At 39.7% G+C, this 16,254-nt stretch overlaps 1 protein-coding gene across 1 annotated transcript in view; it reads left to right on the forward strand.

The window, feature by feature from the left end:
- The first annotated feature begins 8,061 nt into the window (after positions 1-8,061).
- The window catches only part of CHST9 (carbohydrate sulfotransferase 9), a 228,629-nt gene continuing 220,436 nt past the window's right edge, over positions 8,062-16,254 (forward strand). Inside the window, exon 1 of the mRNA XM_082698877.1 lies at positions 8,062-8,278. The gene's annotated coding sequence lies outside the window, so the exon portion shown is untranslated. The remainder of the gene's footprint in view (positions 8,279-16,254) is intronic.

Raw genomic sequence — 16,254 nt, forward strand, 5'->3', positions numbered from 1 at the left:
CTCACTGCAGGTAACATGTGAACTCTTTACCACACCCACAGCCTTCCATGAACTGGGGCCCTCCTACTTCTTCAGCCTTAGTTCTTGATGTCTCACCTGCCCCAGTCCATTTGGCCTCTTTGAATTGCTTCCTCTCAGCCAACTTTCTTTCATCTCAAGGTTTTTGCATATGCTGATCCTTCCGCCAGGAAAAATATTCCCTAGGATTTTGGCTTTGTTTATTCCTCCTGATATATAAGGGCTCAGCTCAAACAGTATCTCTCTTCCTGAACCTCAGCACCCTCTTTCCTCTCTTGTCTATCATATATTCCTGGTTGTTCCCTTAATGGAAACTTCCAGTCTTTGCTTAGCATATTTGTTTATTTTGTGTATGTGCTTAATGCCCTTTTCCTACTAGAATGTAAGCAGCATGGAGGTGGAGATCTCATTTTTCTTGTGTTACCCGCTGATCCTCAAAAGCAATTGTAGTTCTGGGGAGGGTGCTTAATAAATACTTGGTAAATAAATGCACAAAAGATATGATTTTCATATATGCAATATTATATAATCCTTGATGCTGCCAACCTTAGTGCATTTTCCTTAAAATATTTTTCATTTTTTAAAAATCTGGAAGTTACAACTTAAATAATGTTAGATTATTTGATCTTTTCGATGGATCTCATTTTTTTTTAAAGATTTTTTAAAATTTATTTGACAGACAGAGATCACAAGTAGGCAGAGAAGCAGTCAGAGAGAGAGGGGAAAGCAGGCTCCCCACTGAGCAGAAAGCCTGATGCAGGGCTCGATCCCAGGACTCCGGGATCATGACCTGAGCTGAAGGCAGAGGCTTTAACCCACTGAGCCACCCAGGCGCCCTACCATGAATCTCATTTTAAGTTTAATTTGACCCCACCAATAAATAAATCATGCTTGCCTACTCTGTGCCAGGCACCTGATGTGACTGTGGTTTTCAATTCTCTTTCCATTTCCCTTAGTTTCCTGAGACTCTGCAGCTCAGAATTGGGCAGAAGCACTGGTAAGAATACTCCTAGGATTAGCCTACCTTCAACAGGTTTATCTGTAAATTGGAGACAGAAATGCCAAATCTGCACACCTCGGATTTTGTTGGTGTTGTGGTTCTGTTTTCATTGACTTTTGTTCCTAGGAACAATTTATATGTATACAGTGGATAAAAGTCATAAATGATGATGTCACACCTTACTAAGTCCTCTACTTTACTTTCTTACAGGAGAGATATGGCAGGAAAGAGATGGTTTGAGGACAATCATTTTTGTCATGCAGGTCCAATTTAAAATTTAAAACAAATGTTTAAAAGAGCCCAGTTTAATCTGCCAATGTGGCTGACTACCTAAGGTAGGCAATGGTACCTTGCCATCAACGGACATGTTTTCTAAAAATTTCAGAAAAATGGGCATAGCAAACACTGGCCTTTTCCTTTCCTTCCTATTTCAATGCTTTTTCATTATTTGTAAAGATCATTTCTCTGCTGGGCTCTGCTTATCCTAGAAGCTATAGTCATTCCATGTGCTCACTACCCATGGTAATTCATTATGGTTAAAAGTTAATACCATAATATTGCATTTTTTTCTGAAGCACGATTTAAAAGCTGATTCATAGCTAAGGAGGAGCCTGTTGAGCCCTCAGTTTTTATGCTTTAATTCCTGGTATTCACCAATTTTACAGTAGTCAAATTGGGACATATTTGCTTCTACCTCTTGACGTAAAACTTTTGCTCTCCTTCCTGCTTCCTCATCACACTGAAACACATTTCACTTTTCTCTCCCACGAAAATCCCCTGTTTGCTTAACAACAGACAGGGACAAGATCCGAAGCTGGGGAAGATATCTGCCCTTCTATCCCAGAAGTATAGACAGTGTTAAAAGACAATATACTGGCATTTACTCCTTTGTTTTTAATGGTAGTTAAAAAAAAAAAAATTAACCAGGACACTTCTATAGTTTCAGGACATTTGCATAATGTGTAAGTGATTTAGTACTCCATGAAGGGTAGTCAAACGTGTCTGAAAAATGCAGACTTAACATCCATGTGCAAATTCGTTAAACAGTCCTCCCAATCACAATGAAAAATAAAACACAAAAGACATGTCAACTGTGATGTTGAGAAAGCTTCTAAAACAGTCATTCAACACTGAGAAGTTACATGAAATCAATAACTACACTACAGATTTACTCTGTGCAGGGAGGATGGTTCAAAATCATGGTATTTTGCAATTAAGAATTAAAATGCTAGGCACAGCGGCAAGAATATCGAACACGAACCAAGAGAAGAGAGAGAAGAAGATGAAGGTCATAAGAGATCTCGAAGTAACAGCAATATCATTATCGTGGAGGTATTTTTTAATATTTGAATAATTAACTCATAAATGCTTAAATCTATCATTCCCCCATGAACTTAAATATGATAACTTTTGGTGGGAGTTGTGTAAAGACACATTTCTCCTTGAAGAGTTTGTTCTTGGATGGCAAATGTGTGTTATTAAATATATCGAAGGATGGACGTTAGCAAGAGATCGTATGTAGAACTTGTTCACTTTTACCTCAATACCTATGGTTCAAGTTGCTTTCACAATTATAAACTAGAAATAGTATCTTTTTTCAGTCTTTCAAGTTTTAAATTACAATGTCATTACCTCTCACAAATACAAAAACAAGAAGGTAAACAGCTAATAGATATTAACTTCTTTCTGTTCCTTTTTTCTAAGAACTGGGGAAGAATTTTTCTAATCCTTTTTTTTTAATGAAAGCAGGGGAAGGCTTAAATAAGCCAAATAGGCAATAGTGTTTAGAATAACTGTGTGTTGATGTAGATTCAGACGCAAATAATAGATAACTTGAGCCTAATGATCCCTGAATTTGTTGTTTTTAGCTATTTTGAGTATCAACTTTAGAACGTAATATTTGTAACACCTTGCTGATACTATATACTAAATTTTAGGAGGCCATTAAATATAAGAGTTCCTAAATCTTACACTCATTTTTCATCTTATATATTAGTTTTCAAAAATCGTTATTTACCTTCACTTAAAAAAAAATCCTCCTGTTAACAGTACACATTTTGAATGAACAGTCAACAAAAAGTCCTCAGAAAGGCTAGGATAGTCACCATGGTCTGCGTCCCTCAGGGCTGAAATGATATTGGATTTGGTGAGGTGAACTGTATATCACAGGTACTCCCAGTGCTGGACAAGGAAATATTTCATTGCATAGGAAAGGTGGATTTAGAATTACTCTCTGTCCTCCAATGCCATATTTTATCTTAGGATACATCATTGACATACTCTCTTGATTTCATCAAATCTCTTAAAAGCTTGCTTGCTTTTTACATCCTTTTCAAACACACACTCACACACACACACACACACACACATTCACACACATCTTTGAATAGAAATCATAAAAAGAGACTTTGATTTTTCCTTTTCTTTTCCACCAGCAACTCTTCCCCTGTTTTCCTGTAAGCTTAACATTTCTAAATTTAATGATACGTGATTTGAATCCATTAGTTACCACCTCAGTGAAAGGGACCATGTTTTATTAAGTTTTGTATCCAGGACACTAACATGGAGTGCCCACACTGACTAGACAACCACGCTTGGTGAATTAATTAGTAAAATATTTCTCAAGGAAGGCTCCATCACTCATTCTTTCCTAGATCCTGTTGAAATGTGCAGTATGGCAGGCCCCTCATCATTTCAGACCATTGCAAATTATTTTTTATTTTCTCTTAGGACCTTGAAGTCCTCCACCAATATCTTGATCACCCACATCAGAACCTGAACCCACTTTAGAAAATAAAAAAAAGCATGTGTCCATGCTTTAGAGAAAAGTTTTGATTTTGCTTTTTTTGTAAATTGTTCACATAAAATTTTGGCTGTTCTAATCACCTATCAAAAATCATCAAAGATGCAAAATATCATTTCTTTATATAGGCACATTTACATTTCCACCTTATACAAGTTTCCAATTTAGGTTTTTCTATATATGAACATGATATTGTAAAGTTTTCATAAAATTTCTTTGCCTAGTACTATTTGGAAAGGTTTTGCCTTTTGTTAGTTTTTAAAGGAAATTCAGACTTGCTTAATTTAAGAAATGACATACATAGCTTGCCTAGTGACTTTGGTTTTCCTAAAATAACTGCAAGCAGTTCTTATTCAATCAACCAATCAATACATATTTATTGACCTGCTCTATTTACCAAGACTATTAGGTGCTGACTATTCTAATTTATTTGACCTTGAATCATTGCTTTATTTGGGCAACAGATAAATAATAATAATGGCAACACATCTTGTTTCATTTTTATTTATTTGTAATTATCTTTTAGTTTCTCTATTTGATCAACATCTCTTTATCATATAAAGGTTTTTATTCTTTAGGGATCGGCATTCTTCCTCATTTACTATTTATCCTGTGCTTTTTCCATATATTTTTCCATGTGTATTCCTTTTTATATATATATATTTTTCTGAACACTTAATTTGTGCTTTACTTATATATATCTGATCCTTGATATTTCATTTAATTTTTAAGAAAATAATCTCTTCTTTTAAAAAATGTTAAAAATAGAGCTCCCAGAGCCAAATCCCTGTTCTTTCTCAATCCATTACATAATAATTTTAATCTCCCTCAAACTGCAAAATTTACTATGTGTAGCAGGAGCAAAATCATTATACATCCAGACGCCTCAACTATAAAATTTTAATGCTTTGTCCTTTGCCCTATTTATTCCTGATATGAAAAGAGGATGCTTTCCTCTTAAATTTCAGAGAGGAAGTTCGACTTTGTAAGATGCCCGTATCCTGCACCCTGTAACAACTTCAGATAATCAGTACTACATTTCTCTAGCAGGTTCTCATTTTCGTTTTGAATTTCTTCTAATGAAAAAAAGCCTACACCAGTCTCTTATTTTCTGATTAGAATTTGCTTTGGATGTCACTATGCAGACAAACTGATATGTGAAGCTGAATAATCATCTGAATAGGCTGATCAAAATAAGTTATCATGGCCAGACAGGGCAGAGGTTTTGAGGGTAGAAGGGTCTTTAAGGCTTGTCTAGTTCAATGACCTCAAGCCCTACAGAGGTTAAAACAGAGCCCACGGAGAAGAGACTTACCCATCTTCTTAGATCTCAATCCAGTTCTCCAATACTCTTCTTCACCTCACTGGCTTAAGCTTTTAGAAACAGTTTTTCTTTTTCCCTAAATTTTATTTATTTTTACTTTTCTCCCAGAAAAGCCTGGGAGAAAAGTGTCTTCTATCAACTACTACTTGGTTCTGCTATTCTCCCCTCCCAGCTTAGTGGGAAAGCTTGTGTTCCCTTGCTGTGAATCAACATAAATCATGTTCTTTCATTATTTTTCTTATTTTACTCCTGCTGTACAGAATAAGAGCAAGAGAAGTTCCTATAGCTACTGGACTATCCTCTATTGACTTATGTAAAAGTATTTCTTTCCAAGTAAAGATATCTCTGCTTTCCTTCAGCAAAACAGTTGGAGACAAAAAATAAGATGGTTTAGATGTATTTGCGACCCCACATGACCTTGTACGTTGTGCTTAATGCATTTCTGATGAATTATTATTTTGGCCATTCATTAAGGCAAGCCATCGTTGAGAAGTATGTGGTTAAAGAAAAGCACAAACTTAAAAATACCAAGAGCTATCCCATAACAGTGCCATGTTCACACCTTAAAATCGCTTTTTTTGTACATACAGACACCAGGAAAATATCCTTCCTTACTCTTTTCTTATCCCTCTACCCCTATTTTCTTTACTCACACCTTTCACAAAATATGAGCAGCTTGCTGTGCTCATTCTTCATACTATTATTTACATTTTTAAAGTCAAGGTTGACTGCATTTCTTATGCTTAGCCCAATAATATCTGCCCTGTGATGGTGAAGCCCTCTTTCCACAAAAGCACTCATGATTTGAGGCAGGAAGTCCTTTTATGACTATAATTGCTACTAACCTACACATTAAAGGATCAATGATCCAGAAGCTTCATATTTGCCTGGAAACAGTCAATAGTTAAACATTTTAAGGAAATCACAGAACTAAACAAAATTAATAGACTAGAGAATTTAGAAACATGCTGTGAACCAATGTTTCAGAAATAATTCACTACACAAAAATTAAATTAGTTTAACTACAAAAAAAATTTTTTTTTAAAGCAGTATTCTCATTTAACCATATAACTCCCAACCAAAGGCCATGAGATGTGTCTTACAGTGATGCTTGTTATACACTTTTAGGTGATTCTTTGAAACTTTACTCATCAAACTTGGATATTTAAAAAAAAAAACACCTCAATTTTCTTAGTCATTAAAAATATTTGTAACTGCTTTGGACACAGAATTAGGAGTAGAAGACAGTTCATACTTCTCAGTGTTTGATTTGGTGTGATGGTAAGATGAATGAAATAGAGGCTAACCCAACAGTAGTCTGGCAATGCCTAGCAGCACGTCAATCACGCAAACTCAATCAGAGGTTGACCTGATCCTGCCCAGTTTCCCCACTGGCTACAAAAACTTTAATAATTTAGAAATAATAGAGTTATAATGATATTCTTGCTCAAAGTCTTTTGCAAAAGAAAGGGCGCAGGTCACCAAAGTTGTATAACTTCCAGCATCCAAGATGCAGAGTCCACTGCTCTAATAATGGTCACAACTCCAAGATTTCCTAGAACACCAAATGACACCCTTAGGACCAAACTGAAAGCGACTAAGTTAAATTGGTTAATTCACTCAACAACCACTCACCAATTGCCTACCAGTCAAATACAGCTCAGGGACACCACCTAGTTTCTTTAGAAGTCCCCCTGCAAAGAAAGAGGTTCATTCTAGTGGTGAATAAGGACCTTCATTGCATGGAGGACAGATATTGTCTGAGCTCAATATTAATAACAAACCAGCAGACATATACATTAAAAATAAAACTCTTATTTGAGAAGAATCAGGCTCTGTTTCAAAGAGTATTCTTTCAAAGAGAGTATTCACAGTATTTCCTCAATTAACCAAATTCCCTACCCGCCCTTCCTCCCCTGACCTTCTCCCCTCCATAAGTTATCTCTAAGCCCCATCGGTAAGAATGAGACCTACTCAGTGCAGAAACTGGGTAAGAGCTCAGTTTGAAAAAAATATACATTCTAATGTAGCCGTGGGGTAGGCTTAGCCACTTATTACTTTTAAAACGTTTTTCTTTAGTTCGTAAAAACTGCCTAAACCACTGCCTGGTCAAGGATTTTGTCCATTTTATTTGCTCTAGTTCCGTCAAATTGTTGCTAGCACAACTTTTGTACTTAAAATTTACGTCTTTTAAAGATTTAATCTTTTTAAAATCTCAGTGCATGGTTCGTTTCCTTTAATGATAAAAGAATATTCATCCTAATCTTGGTCTTTGCAAAGCCCTTTGCGAACTGCCAACTTCAGCTTGTTCACCGTTGAAATGCGTGGCCTGAGAGATCTCAGAGGACTGGAATATTGGAAATGGTCACTCTGATCTTTTTTAAGGACGCCCTGCTTTACACAGACCTTCTAAGGAACCCACCCTGGACACACACTCCTGTATTGTACCTACTAACCCACCATCATCTGAGTGTGTGTGTGTGTGTGTGGTGTATTTGTGAAGCAAAAGAAATTCTAAGGCTTTGGAGTCCGTGTTTGCCATAACCTACTAACCTATTGATGTGTGCTTCGGGTGTTTCTAGAACAACACCTGGGAAAGGAATCTGGGACGGGGCGGAGGTGAAGAGGGGAAGGGGAATCCGGAAAGGGCGAGGATAATTACTTCCTAAACCCGGACTGGGTGGCACTCGAGCCTCCGCAGCGCCGGGGCCGGGAGACAGGGCAGAGGGGCCGGCGGGGGACAAGCCAGAAAGTCGGGGGACGGGAGGACAGCGGCGGCGGAGCAGCGGGCGGCGGGGCGAGCAGCGGGCGACGGGGCGGGCGGCGCGCGGCCGGGGAGATAAAAGCGGGAGGCGGAGCCGCCGGGGCGGGCGGGGGCGCGGCGGCCGCGGCGGGAACCGAGCGCGAGCGGGAGCGGGCTCGAGCCGAGGCGGCGCCGCAGCCAGCCGGGCGGACGGGCGAGGGCGAGCGCCGGGCTCCGCGCTGCCCCTGCTCCCGGCGCGCCGCACCCGCCCTTGCGCCCCCGACGGCCCGCGGCGGGGAGGAGTCCACCGAGTTTGCCCCGGAGCGCGGGGAAGTTTCCCGCGAAGCTCCGCTCCCGGAAAAGGGGGACCAGCCGGCGGCCGCTCTCGAGGTGAGCGCACCGGCGTGGGGCCAGGGGTGCGGGGAGCGCGGAGCAGCCGCGGTCGAGGGGTCTGCAGGGGCGGGGGAGTGCGTCCTCACCTTTTCAGGTACTTCGCCTCGGTCCAATGGGGAAGGCATCTTTCTTTTCCTTTTGACCCCGTCTTTCCCTCCGTTCTCCCCCCGCCCCATATTTGAACCCACTTCCGTTCACTTTATTGGACCGGCTCGGAGGGGCGGCGTGTCGGGGAGGTGGAGGGGACGGGCCGCGGGAGGGGCGCGCGGGAGGAGGACGCGCGGCGGAACTTCGCTCCCTGCGCTGGGTTCCCGGGCCCGGCGGGGCGCCCGGGAGTCCCGGGATTCCGGTGCGAGTCCGCACTTGGCGCCAGCGGGGCTTGGCAGGAGGGCACCCCAGGGCACAGTATTGAGTTTCCGATGCCGGTTGATCCGGTCCTCCGGCCTGTTTGGCAGAAAGAGGAGCATCTCTGCAGCGGTGCCTCTCTCGCATCGGGACCTTGCGGAAGCTTCGGCGAGGGCTGAGGACAAGGTGGGAGGGAAGTTAGGGGCCTCGGAGCCCGGACGGACCAGGCCCCAGCAGAAGGGTTGGGAGACGTGATGCGGGGGGAAGACTGGAGTGGGTTGGGGAGAGTAGGGACGGCGTGATTGTTTGGTCGCTGCTGCGGTTACTTTCGCACGGTTACCCGCTCCCCCTTCTGCCCCGCTTGGACAGCCTGTCAGCATATTTCTGTTAGAGGGCTCCAAGGTGTTCTCTTTGATGGCTGTCAGGAGTTATTTCCAACTAAGTTCACAGGTGCGAAGCCTCAGCCGCTGCTCCCCGCGATCCACCCCCAACTTCCCTCCCACAGGCAAACTGTTCCTGAATCGTTCCCAGGGTTTTGAAAGGGATGGCAAGTAAATAATAGAGTTCGTGTTTGCGTGACTTTCCCCCCATTGTGTTATCAGAACCAAATCAAAACACTGGGGATGTTTAATAAGACTCCCCTGCAGCAGTTTTTATAGTAATTAAGAATATTATTTACAGTGTTTATTTTTTCAGCGCTTTAACTCCAAACACTGCATCAGTCTCTCTATATACAGCTCTGTCTGGACTGTCACTGTGTCACTGGGTTTAAAGGACACTGGCCTCTTTTGCACTCACGTATACACACCAAAATAGAGGGTGACAATATTCAATATTTATCTGTCTTCTTGATTCAGTGGTCTGGCACCTGCCGATTCCAGTACACAATTATAACACCATATGCCTGTCTACCAAATTGAGGATAAGGAGAATGTTATTGTTTTTCATGTGCAGGACTACCCTGGACTACCAGATTTTATTATTGCTTAAGGGATTTTTAACAGCTTCAGTCAAAGTGAATGAAATATACAGAACAAAATTACAGTTCTACCCCGTGCATTCAAAAGGAATACAATTCCTGGACACTCATAGTTGACTAGTTATCAAGGAAAAATTAAAATCCTTTCATCACACAGAAAACATTTTGATTGAATATGGTCAGTAAGAAATAGCACACACTGAATATTCTGAGAAAGCAAGAAGAATTTTCCTTGTGCCTCATTTGAGTTTTATCTCCTTTATTACAGTAGCATCCTCTAGAAAATGAGCACCTTGCAGATAGATGTTGGTACGTACTGACTAAATACCATATTTTTTAATACAGAGGCTTGGTGACAGTCCAAAACCATAAATGTTTTAAATCATTACCAACCATCTGTTCTCTCCCTCTCACTTAAAAGCGCAATCTTTTATTTTCACAGGTATCAAAACATATATCCTCATTTCCTACATTTCCATGAATTTTATCCCCAAACTGCAGTGATATCTGATGTTGACCCGAGTTTGGCAACTGTTGTGTTAAGCTCCTCTCCTTTTATTTTCAGTGAAAGAAGAAATCAAGAAAGTTTGAAAGCCTTTGGCCAAGGCTGGTGTATATACTCCAGTGAAATCTAATTGCTCTTTTTTTTTTTTTTTCCCTTCACCTTTTTGTTACCAAACAGAAGCTGAGAATTTGTACAGCTTTAGGCTCCTCCTGATGACATTCTTTCTCTTTCTTCCTGGCCACAAGGGTAGCATTTGGTGCTCTGAAGCAGTGCATTAAACAGCCTCGTGACTCCAGAAAATTAGCGTGGTTCCAGAAGGATATGGCCTCCTCCCAGGAAGAATTTACAAAATGGGAAGCTAACTTAATATTCCAAACCCCAGATGAAGTAGATTGAAGACATACCGCTTGTTTCCCACAGATGTTGGCTGTTGATGTTGCAAAGGATATGAGTAACATGTCTAGCTAGTATTCTTTATATTTGTGTTTGGGAACTTGGAGGAGTTTGTATGTAATCAGTGGATAGATTCACACCCTTCATTTTGTTTATGTCACCATTAGAGCAGTATTTGGGGTTTTGAGGTCCCCTCCCCTTCCCCAATCCCAGAAAACATTCACATTTAGGGATATTTGCTGTAGCTACAACTGGAATGTTAGGACATTTTTCTCACTCAAAATTAAGTTGCATAATAAATATATTGTTCCTTCAGTGCAACCAGAACACTGGGAAATCCTTTGTACCCCAGTCTAGGTATAATGTTCCAAATCACTTCCATGTTTTTAAGGAAAACGATATTGGCAATCTTGCCCACACTTTGCAAATAATATGTATGTACTGGCAGAATATCAAGAACCAAAGAAAGGTGAGGTTTCTGCCTTCTGACCTGGTACACTGTTCTGTATTGCTTTTGCTTTGAAAGCCCAAGATCCTCCCTACTTACTACCAGGATAGGGCTGAAGGGAATGAGCCCAAACTATACACAATTTTGAAAGTTAGGTTGCCTTGAAAAAAAAGGCCTAATTTAAACCTTTGGAAATACATAAGGATGTGTTAGATCTTATTTTTCTGTATACTAAAAATGAATTATTGAGGGGAAACAGTTTCACTATGTATAGTAAGCACTCTGAATTATTCATGTTAATGAGAAGAATAGAGGCAAAGATAATCCAAAATCATGGTTATTTAAAAAGTCATTTGTTTTTGTCCCTGGAATGTATTACATGTTTGGTTTAAAAAAGATTTTCATTGTTATTGTGGGCAAGTTGCCTTTCTAATTATTTTGTTTTGTTTAGGTTAATTTTTAAATGAGCTTATAGACCTCAGACACCAAAACCAATTTATAGGAAGGTGATACAGATGGGCAGCCTGCCCAGAACGGAGCTGGGTGATAGAAATAAGCAAAGCTGGTATGGGAACTTTGCAGTGGAATATATATCATTCACAGAAACATAATCAAGACTCGACTGTATACCTGCTTAATGAATTCGTTTTAAGAACTAGACATGTTCCTGGAAAAAATAAAAGTCCTACAAGCAAAATCTGAGAAATTCAATCCCACTTCACATGTAAGAGAGGTGATGAATATATATTTTTTTAAATGATAGTGGACTACTCCTGAACACCGTACAGGAATATTCTGATTGATAAATCTTATACTAAGAATCTGTAAGCATGAGATTTTTCTAAAGCATACATATGTGTGTGTGTGTTAAGGTGATAATCCTCAGCCTTCCCCAGGTACTTTCTAAAGAAGAGACAGCAAGACGCCACCAAATAAGGGGTTTGGTCCATTTGATCTCTGTCCCTAAGCTCCAAATCGAAGTACATTTCACTGAAGAGAAGCTGTCAAGTGTGTATTGTTACCGTGGACCTGGTTAGAGAAAATAGTTGAAATTCAACAAGACTGGCAGTTTAACAGATTTCTGTTGTGTTTTTCAAAAGCTCTAGGGCAAAATTGGTTGTGGGTGAAATAGTTATTTGAACAAGAAGTTGATTCGCACCGTAGCCCTGGTCGTTCAACACCTCGTTTCTAGTCACCGTTCAGTTGTCTATAGATTTTGTTGAATTGTTAGTTCTGTGGACTCCTGGGAAACCTGTAGGAAGGTTAGAGCTTATAAAAATATGATTGGGAAAGCAGATAAGATCACTCATATTTCAAGAATTCAAAGCAAAGAGGTGCCTGGGTGGCTCAGTTGGTTAAGCAACTGCCTTCAGTTCAGATCACGATCCTGGACTCCCAGGATCGAGTCCCACATCAGGCTCCCTGCTCGGCAGGGAGTCTGCTTCTCCTCCTGACCTCTCTCCTCCCATGCTCTCTCGCTCTCAAATAAATAAAACCTTTTTAAAAAAGAATTCAAAGCAAAAAGTAAAACTATAACTTTTTCAGCAGTGAGCAGAACGGTGATGAAGTAGACGTTCCCTTCAGAGGGGTCACTATGTCCTCATCATAAATGTGCCCCGTACTGCAAGTGGAGGGGTACTTCTTTCTTGAAGAAACTTCTTTAAAAAAAATTTTTTATAGGGCATGGCATTTTTTTTTTTTTAAAGATTTGGGCTTTAGACTATTTTAAAAGAAATATTGTGGTTGGAAGTATGCTTGAGACCTACAGGATATATTTTATACACATTTGTTAAAGAAATCAGTTTCTTCTGATCAGTGCCTAAGTCTTAGAATCAAAATTATGCATCTTGTTATAGAGATGGAAAGGACCTTTAAAGTAATTTATTCCAATGCCCTCATTTTACCGTTAAGGAAATGGGGACTCACAGTGATCACTGTGAACAGCTAAAGGTCACACTGGTAGTTAGTGGCAGAGCAGAAACCTGATCTCCTGACTCATTCAGCTCCCCGTGTGCTAAGTTGGGTGCTTAGGCAAGGGAGTTAACTCTTTCTGGCCATCACGGCGTCAGTTCCACATGCTAGCCACCAAACGGAATGGTACAGAGGTAGATGCAGAATGCTCGTGATTTTTCTGTCTTCTGTCATCCACTCACTGAGTGGTCCCCATGGAGCAAACAGTGATTCTCAACCCTTTTAGTCTCTTTTTTTTTTTTTAACAGCAAATATTTTGTGTTTACCCCTTCATATCCTAAAATGCAATTCATCAATAATCTAGTTACCGATTATATCTGTAATGAAAAGGAGCAGTAAAATAAAAGTTAATTTGTAGTTCACAACTGTACTAATGTCTGGGGATGATGTCACGGGAGCACATATTAAAAAAGCAGAAGCTTGCATGAATAGATAATGAATAAAGGTGGAGTTAAGACAAAAAGATCAGAAGACATTCTATACAAGAAGTACAGGAAAATGAAAGAACAGGATAGACTAAAAGTACGTTAGGATAATTACAAGCCAGATTTATTTGTATGTGATAAAGAAGAATATAATGGGAATCGTTCCAGGGAAAATATGCCAAGTCAAATTATAGATTGTCAGAGTGGAGAAAACGTGGAAGTGTGATATTTTGCAAATGAGGGAGTAAATACTATTAATATACTTCCACCAAAATTCCAAACCTATTTTATGGAACATTTTCATTCTGCTACTAGTGTGAACTCTATTTCAAGGGATTCTGGAGGTTACCCACCATATCGTCAATAATAGCAGATAAAATACTTCTAAAATGAAAATTATTGATTTGGTGCTGATATTGCCTCTACTATTATAATCTATCAATTCTACAGTTAGGAGATAGACTGCATGGAATGACTAAATTATTCACCTCGACAACCTTAATTGTCAGTCTCGGGGCTTTTGGTGGAAATTCTTATAAAATGCTTAATTGCAATTATCTACGAGATTCCATAGTTTGATATCTACTATAAGTTTAGTTCATCGGGACACTGCATGTTGTGGGGGGTATTTGGGGAACAGAGTGTAGCCAAGCCCTCTCAAAATATTCTCCAAGGGTGGTGTGACCTTGAGGGGAGCCCTAGGACTAGATAAATAAGATTGTTATTTTTTTAAAGTAGGACTGTCCTGCTTGTCCACCAGTCTCCTGCCTTCAGCGGACTAGGATTACAGACTCTCTGACCGTCAAACTCAACCTCATGTTCTGGTCTTTTTCTGTCACTGGACCCTTTAAAAAAGTTTCCTTCTTCTGGTCCTCATTTCTCCTAGAAATCCCTCTTTACTGGGTGACTGTGAGTGTCTACAAACTAATGTGCAAGCTGGCTAGTATCTTAGTTCTCCCAGGCCTTAACCTTGTTTAGATGCATGTCTCCAAAAGGCACTAAAGCCTTTCATAGAGACAGAGACGATACACACACTCACACATATGTATGTGTGTATATGCATGTATGTGTGTGTATGCGTGTGTTACATGTACACACGTGGTTTCAGGCAGTGAAAAAGTGGGAAAGAAGGTATTGTTTGAGATGGTATTTTGAGTGCCCTTGAGACATGTTGAACTGCACTGGTTCAATATTCGCTGTTGTACCATAAAATAGTGCTGTGAAGTATGCTCACAGAAGAGGCCAAGAGGTGTTACCCATCCAATAAACTGTTGTATTAGATTTTTTTTTGATATTGCTTAAAATAAATGCATCCTGTGCTAACATATAGGAGTTGGGCTGGGAGGAAAGGTATAGACAACTGTGGTGTCTTTCTTAGTGGTCTGGGTACTGTTGACACCCTAGAGGCTCTCCAACATCTCTTCTCTTTGCAAAATATGGAGTATTCGCAGAGAGATTAGAGGGTTTGAAGACCACCTGTACGTGCAACATAAAGGAGAACGTGGGACCCTAGCAACAAGGAGGGGATTGAGAGGGAAACTCAAAGATTTTCACTTCTTACATTTGGACTGGCAGACCATCATGTAAGACTGGCTCTTGAAAATTAAGAGTTATGTGAGATATCATTTCAGTATTAGCGACGGCAAGTATCTTAAACTTATTAAATTGTAAGTAAAAATTGTTTTTTTTTTCTTAGATTATTTTCCACTCCAGGTCCATTTTAGATGTCTTTTATAACATTGTATATCTTAGTCTTTTTAAAGAAGGAGACTTTTTCATGTAAATTCTTAACAGTTACGATAAGAGTCACGGGGTGTGTGTGTGTGTGAGTGACTGTGTATGACACAGTGAGAATAACCAGTTATTTTGACATAACCACAAGGTTCTGTATGTAGGAGGGCATGGTTTACCCAATCATGAGAGATAGCTTTTCCTACAAAGGGGATGCAGCCGTTGTACAGAGCACAATTTGATCTATGATTGTTTTGGTATATATTGTTCATTCTTACTGGAAGCTTCCTGGGCAATTGAATGACCTGATGCTCAACCTCAGATTGACCTCTAACTTTATTTGGTCTTCTTTTGTTACAATTTCTAATAAGAGTGTAGTGGTGCAGTGGGAATTGAGAGAAGATGAAATTGAGGGTGGTGGATTGTGGAGGTGATAAGGAAAATAAGGAGTTTCTTTCATTTGAGAGCACAAAGATCTGTGCAGGCAGTGAAATTTTATTGGAAATCTGCCTTTTCTTGTTTGGCTTTTTCCTCTTGTATGGAAAAAGGCAAAGATTGTGAAAGCAAAGCCCTCCTCCCTCTCTGTGCTGTTAACTCCACCATACAACAGAAAACCCCCTCTTCTTTTTTGCCAAATAAACAGATATTACTTCTTCCATTTACTAGCCTCATTGTGCCCCTTTTTGCTTCAATGCTACCCTTAACTGAAATCTAACATGCTAAAGAATGTAGTTAAGAAAAGGAAAAATATACCCACTCCGTGTAGTGAAAGAAATTTCAGAAGGCTCTAGAAATAGGTGAAAATGGGAAATCCAAAGAAAACAATTTCTTCAATTCAAATAAAAAATGTAATATTTACTTTTCCATTAGTTTCAGAAGCAAGAAGCTCAAGGCTCACTTAGTTTTGTAGTCATTTTTACTGTTTTCTTTTTTATCACAGAGAGAGTTAGAGCTGTGACTTATTGTTACAGCTTACTTGAAGCAAATACAGTCTGTGAAGATTTGCAAAAAATGATGGCATTGATTACTTTAAAAAAAGAAGTGCCCAAATTGAAAGGCAGGCATGATTTTTTAGAAACATATCTCTAAATAAATTTGATTTTTCCACAGCCTTCTTTGAATGGATTAGAGTGAGAGTAATTTATTCCCCCCACCAAAATCAGTTTTCCCAATGTA

Source organism: Mustela nivalis (assembly GCF_964662115.1).
Source record: "Mustela nivalis genome assembly, chromosome: 14".
In the NCBI taxonomy this organism is placed as follows: Eukaryota; Metazoa; Chordata; class Mammalia; order Carnivora; family Mustelidae; genus Mustela; species Mustela nivalis.